Source organism: Dioscorea cayenensis, chromosome 12 (genome assembly GCF_009730915.1).
Source record: "Dioscorea cayenensis subsp. rotundata cultivar TDr96_F1 chromosome 12, TDr96_F1_v2_PseudoChromosome.rev07_lg8_w22 25.fasta, whole genome shotgun sequence".
Taxonomy (NCBI): Eukaryota; Viridiplantae; Streptophyta; class Magnoliopsida; order Dioscoreales; family Dioscoreaceae; genus Dioscorea; species Dioscorea cayenensis.
Window position 1 is genome coordinate 103,380 of NC_052482.1, and position 7,194 is coordinate 110,573.

Sequence of the window (7,194 nt, forward strand, 5' to 3'; positions counted from 1 at the left end):
ATAGTGACAGTTTTAAAGTATCATCAGTAAAAACCAGTCTATAGCTACGGAATTTAACTGTTACTATTGAGAAGTGTCAGTATATGGCAATTTTTTTGTAGTGGTTGTGCGCTGTTGTTGTTGTTGTTTTTGTTGTTGTTGTTGTTGTTGTTGTTGCTTCTGTTTATTGTAATTGCAGTTGCTGCTATTTCCGTTATGTATCAATATAAATATTGTTGGTTTCTAGGTTGTTGGTTAGCCTTGCGGCGCTCCGAGGGTTGAGTGGCGGAGTGTCCCTCCTCGGGATCGTCACGACAGTTGTCGCATTCCGTGGGTCCGCGGGTCGGGGCATGACAAAATCTTCCTAACTGAGGGTTGGTAGTTAGAAAGGATAGGCATATATATGTGAAGGATCGGAAGTTAAACTCAGTGCAATACACACTCACTATTCTATACACTCAACTGACATCATACAAAGAGGAAGAGATGAAATTCACTAAAGCTTAATTGTATTAAATTTATCTTACTAACATTATAGTGGTGCAAATATATAGAAACAGAAAAGTAACTAGTTGACTTAACAACTGACACAAACACACTAAAGTAAAGCAAAAGTGAAAAGCAAAGTAGGCAACAAAACAAGGTTGAAAAGTAAACATCCAATCGCCATTTAGCACTCCATTCATCCATCCAATCCTCAGCCCCTACGACATTCAACATACACACATGGGAATAGTTAATTACTATAGTAGCACAGTAGAGGTTCTGAGTAACCATCTTCAACACACTCTTCTTACTCTAAACCTCTTACTCCCAAAGCATCTTTGAAGCATTCAAACTTCCAATTTGGTGATCCCTTTGTGAAAACATCAACGAGATGGTCATGTGTACTACAATAGATGATGTCAATCATTCCATATTTAACCAGGTCACGAATGAAATGGTATCTCGTGTCTATATGTTTTGTAAGTCCATGAAGAACGGGATTATGGGCAATGAAGATTTTTGATTTATTATCACACATTATGATACTAGAACCTTCCTGTTTTTCGTTCAAATCTTCCAATAAACGACGCAATCAAATGGCTTCACAAGCTACTAAGGTAACAGAGATATACTCTGCCTCAGTGCTTGATAGAGCTGTTATTGGTTGCTTCTTCGAACACCACGCAACTGCACCATATCAGAGAGTGAAAACCCAACCTGTTATGCTACGATAATCGTCTGATGAGCCACCCCAATCGTTGTCAAAGTATCCAGTGAGCTTGAATTCTTCATTGTGCAACATTAGCCGAACCAACATCATCAGCTTCAAGCCAAAAGAATCTATGAGAAGTCATGCAAACCTAAGCGACCTTGGCCTTAGTCTTAGCATTCCTGATGGTGCATTTCCCTCCCGAGAATTCCACTGTGTATCTAGAGTCCATCAACTGCCCCATGCTCAATAAATTGTGCCCTAATTTTGATCCAAATTGTACATTAGTCAAGGTGTTCATTTTCCCATAGCTTGAACGAAGAGTTATAGAGCCAATTCAGCACACTTTCAAAGTTTTTCCAGCCACCAGTATGATAGTTTGATTTGGTACATCTTCTAAGTGTTGGAAAAGAAGCTTGATCCCTAACATGTGGTTGGAACAATCGCTATTTATCAGCCACGTTCCTCCTCCTTTGTTTGCATCTTCACTAAAAGCCATGAGCAAGCCTTCATCGACATCCTTTGCCTCTTCAGTGACGTTTGCTTCCTTGTTCTTATGCCAGCACTGGGATTTTATGTGACCAAATTTCTTGCAGGCATAACACTGGATTCCTCTGAGTTGCTTGTTGCCTTCTGGGGTGCGAGCTTGATCAAGAGTACTCCACCTTTGTGCTCATTCTCGTCCTCTTCCTCTATAATACCCACGGCCACAACCCCTTCCACCGCGACCTCCTTGTTCTCTGAATGAATAACACTTGACATGAAGAGCCCTTTCCTCCTCCTACTCACCTGTAAGATTGAGTAATGATTCAAGACTCTTCAATGAGCTGCTAAACTCATCCACAGAGAGGGTGTTGAGGTTTTGGCTTCCATTATGGAGTGAACGACATGCATGAATCTTGGTGTTAGGCTTCTAAACATCTTAGAGACCACCGTCTTCACAGGAACGTCCTCCTTGAGCATTCGCATCCTGTAGAGGATGTCGATGACCCTACTCATGTAATCCTCGACACTTTCCCCTAGCTTCATCTTCATGACGTCCAACTCACGATGAAGTGAGTGCAACTTCACCGTGATTGTGTTTTCATTCCCTTGATACTAAGTCCTGAGTATTTCCCATGCCTCCATTGCTGTGCTTGCCTCTGAGATTCTGATAAGAGCCCTCTCATCAAGATCTTGTTGTATGAGAAACAAAGCCTTTGCATCTTTCTTCAAGCTATAGTTAAGTATGTTGCCATCTCCTTCTTCTCCAAAGCCCTTCTCCACAATATTCCATAGATCTTTCGATCTAAACATCGTCTTCATCTTCAAACACTAGAGATTGTAGCTTTCTCTCTTGAATAGAGGAACGTTAGCCTCCTTTGAAGACAAAAATCAACCAGACATTGTTGGAATAGAACAAAAAACAAAGATTCAACTCACTGAATTGGCCTTGAAGCTCTTGACCTGCAGAGATTGGAACCCTTGCTACTTGAGTTGAAGCTCCTTCAATGAAGCAAATCTGTAGGAAAACTAGAGATCCACACAAGAACTCCAATTGCTTAATTGAGAGAAAAGAGAAGATGAAGGAGATGAAGGAGAAGAGAAGAAGTTTCCATTGATTTCATGATTTTGGGTAACAATGAAAAGAGAGCTTTATATAGCTTCTCTCTGATTGTACAAAGTCGATGATTCAGTTATAACAACTTGTGCTGATGTGGCATAATGTAACGGTTTAGATGCCCATGTGAGTTGCACGTGGGAATGAAATGAGAAGGCTTTGAAACAGAACAAGATCTCTTCCTTCTTTGCTTCAGTAAAAACTGTGAATTACTTCTTCATTCTTCTCCTCTTTTTATTTGTTTTGAAATAAGCTTAATGTCTTCAACATCATCATCTCCAACAACCCCCCTCAAGTTGGAGGGTTTGTTAATTTAAGACACTCCCAACTTGGACAAAATTTTGTGATGATGAGGGCCACACAAAGCTTTGGTAAATATATCTGCTAACTGTTGTTGACTTGGAACATAATGCAAAGATATTAAACCTGCCTGTAATTGCTCACGAACAAAATGGCAATCCAATTCAATATGTTTAGTTCTTTGATGATATACTGGGTTTTTAGCTATGTGGATTGCAGCTTGACTGTCACATTTCAAAGGAACTGGAGCAATGGAAGAAACAGTCAATTCATTGAGTAATCTTGTGAGCCAAGAGAGTTCTGCACAAACTCTTCTCATTGATCTATATTCAGCTTCTGCTGAAGAGAGTGCTATAGTTGTTTGCTTTTTGGATTTCCAAGATATGGGTGAATCTCCCAACATAACAAAAAACCCACTCACTGAGTGTCTTGTTTGAGGACAGGATGCCCAATCAAAGTCACAAAAGGCTTGAAGCTGAGTAGAAGAAGTAGAATTCATCAAAATACCTTGATCAGGGTTGGACTTCAAATATTGTAATACATGTACTGCTACTTCCATGTGTGCTTTGCACGGTGAAGACATGAACTGGCTTAAATGTTGAACAGAAAAGGCCAAATCTAGTCTAGTATTTGTTAAGTAGTTCAGTTTTCCTATTAGTCTTCTTTATATTGTAGGATCAGATAAAAGGTCTCCCATATTAGGCTTCAATTTCAGTCCTGGAATTAATTGGCTTGAAACTGTTGAAAGAGAAGTGCAATTGAATTCATTAAGCAAGTCTAGAGTAAATTTCCTTTGTGTTAGGATAATATCTTTATCCTTGTAGACTGCTTCTATCCCCAAAAAATAGTGTAGAGCTCCAAGGTCTTTGATTTGGAATTTCAGGTCAAGAAATTGCTTCAAATTGTCCATTTCTTCATCATCATCACCAGTCATGAGAATGTCATCCACATAAACTGCAAGGAAAATTACCTTGCCATTGGCTTTTCTAAGAAACAAAGAGTAATCATTCTTGGAATTTTGGTATCCTCTTGATTTCAGTGCATCAGACAACTTAGAGTGCCATTGCCTTGAAGCTTGCTTAAGACCATAGAGTGATTTCTTCAGTTTACACACTAAATTTTGTGCTTCTGTGTCAAGTCCTGGATGTTAAGATGTGATTTGTCGCATGAGAAGGTTGGCATCACCGGAGTTGGCTGCAGGTGGTGATGTGCAATATGGGGAGGTAGCATGGTTTTGTGTCATGACGTTGTTCACGTACTGTCGTGGTGGGCTTTACTGTGTATGCTCAGTCATTTAACTGAGATGTTTTTGTAATGGGGAGCATTAATAGCAACCCATGTCTTTTTGTGTTTGTGTCCATCCAATGTGGGTGTAGTTTAAGGTTAAGTATTGGCCATTAGTTGATGAGCACTTGCTCATTGGTTGGACTAAGTTTTTTTTTTCAACTCACGGGTCTTTTCTCTTGAGTGTGTGGTCAAGAGATTTCTCTCTGGTTCTATCTCTCCTAGCATTTCCTCAAACACCCACGACTTGGCCGGAGTTCCAGCAAGATACACCAACACTGGAGGCTTTTTCATGTAAACCTCTTCATGTAGATCACCATGTAGAAATGCATTATTTACATCAAGTTGTGAGAGTTTCCATTTCTTTTGACCGCCACTGCTATTAAACTTCTCACTGTGGTCATTTTAACAACTGGTGAGAAAGTTTCTGTATAGTCAATGCCATATTTTTGAGTAAAACCTCTCACAACTAATCGAGCCTTGTATCTCTCCACAGTACCATCTGCTTTGTATTTTATTTTGTAGATCCACTTGCAACTAAATGGTCTTTTTCCCTTTTGGAAGAGGAACTAATTCCCAAGTATTATTTGCATCAAGAGCCTCAAACTCTTTCATCATGGCAGCTTGCCATGCAGGATTGATAACTGCCTCTTTAAATGTTTGTGGCTCATTTGTAGTAGAAAGCAAAGCAAGCATTCTTTGGTGTTCAGGTAATAGAGAAGTAAAACAAATATGTTTGGGAACAAGGTAGGAATTTGTAATGGTATGTTCACAATTAACTAAACAGGAAACAGAATTCTGTGTTGTGTTGGTTCTTGCATTAGTGCAAATATAGTCATTCAAATATGTAGGAGCATTGTGTTGTCGAGTGGACCTTCTGCATGGTAAAGAATAGTTCAAAGGATCAAGTGTTGTGGATTCTAGACTTGAATTGGAAAGAGGAAAATTTTCAGTTGTGGCAGAAGTACAGAAAAGAAATTTGAATTTTGTATTGTGGAGCTAGGAAAATTATCCTGAATTGGGATAGGAAGATGAAAAGAAGAAACAGGAGTATCATTTGTGACTATTGAGTGAAAAGGAAAAATGGTTTCATGAAATATGACATGTCTGGACACAATAATTTGTTGAGTTTCAAGAATTAAGGCTTTGTAGCCTTTTTTACCAAAAGGATAACCAAGAAAAACACATGCTCTTGCTCTGGACTGAAATTTATCTCTTGACTTTTCATTATTAGTTACATAGCACAAGCAACCAAAAGCCTTAAGATGATCATAACTTGGTATTGAACCAAATAAAATTTCAAAAGGTGTTTTGTTCTGTAAAATTCTTGAAGGGAACCTATTAATTAAATGAGTGGCTGTGAGAACACAGTCACCCCAAAATTTAATAGGAAGCTTAGATTGAAAAAGTAAGGCTCGAGAGGTTTCCAATAAGTGTTTGTGCTTTCTTTCCACAACTCCATTTTGTTGTGGAGTATGGCTACATGATGTTTGATGTATAATACCTTTTTCAGCATAGAAAGTCTTAAGTTCAATTGAATTTCCTAGTTCAAAAGCATTGTCTGTTCTGATTTGCTTTATTTTGATTTGAAATTGGGTTTCTACCATTTGAACAAAATTTTTCAGATGAAATGAAGCATCCTTTTTACTCTTCAACAAAAAAGTCCATGTGGCTCTACTAAAATCTTCTACTATTGTTAAAAAATATCTAAAACCATCATATGTTTCAGTATGGTATGGACCCCAAGTATCAACATGAATGAGATAAAAAATGGTTGTAGAATGAATTCTACTTTGAGGAAAAGGTAATCTATGTTGCTTGGCTTGTGGACAGATATTGCAAATAGTCATAGAGTTTGTATTGAGTCTAGCATTTTGCAATGAGAGTAACTTCATTTTATTGAAAGGGAGATGGCCTAATCTATAGTGCCACAAGTCATATTCAGTACAGTTTGGAGAATTATTAAAACTATTTGGAAGAGAAGAACATGATGAGAAGGAACATTGTTTGGGATTACTAAAAACTAAATTTCCAGCTGGAAGTGCTCCTCTACTTTGAGTGTGAAGTAGATACAACCCTTTGCAAGCTTTACCAAGAACCAGTGGCCTCTTCATTGAAGGGGCCTGTAAAATACAGAATTCTGGTGAAAAGGTGACGTTGCAATTAAATTGCTGTATCAATTTGGTAATTGACAAGAGGTTATATTGGAAACTAGGAACAAACAGGACATGTGTGAGTAATAAATTGTCTGCTAATGCAATTGTTCCATATTTGGTGACAGAAATCTCATGTCCTGTGGGAAGGTATATTTGATAAGGTTTGGGTAATTCAAAGAGAGTATTAAAGCTATCAAAGTCATGACACATATGATCAGATGCTCCAGTGTCAATGATCCAGGTTTTTTGAAAACATAAATGCTTGCTACTGCTATTAAAAACATATGAGCCATTAAAATTAGAAAGGAGTTCAGTCTCAATACCTGCCATGGTTGTAGAAGTGGAAGCTAGATTAACATTGCCAACAGTATTTGGATATTCTGAATTTGACTGCAGATTTGCTGTTTTTGGAGATTCATTGAGAAAATCCATTAATTTGTGGAGTTGTGTTGTAGTCAGTTCGGGAATGTAAGCATTATTTGAAGATGAGAGAAAATCCACACTATTTCCATGCACAGGTGCATCAAATTTCTTCTCCTTATTGAATTTGTAGTTAGTCGGTAAACCATGTAACTTGTAGCACCTATCTTTTGTGTGACCAGTCTTTTTGCAGTATTCACAAAATAGCTTCTTGTAATCAGTTTTATTTTTGGAAGATCCAAAACACCCATTCCTATTGA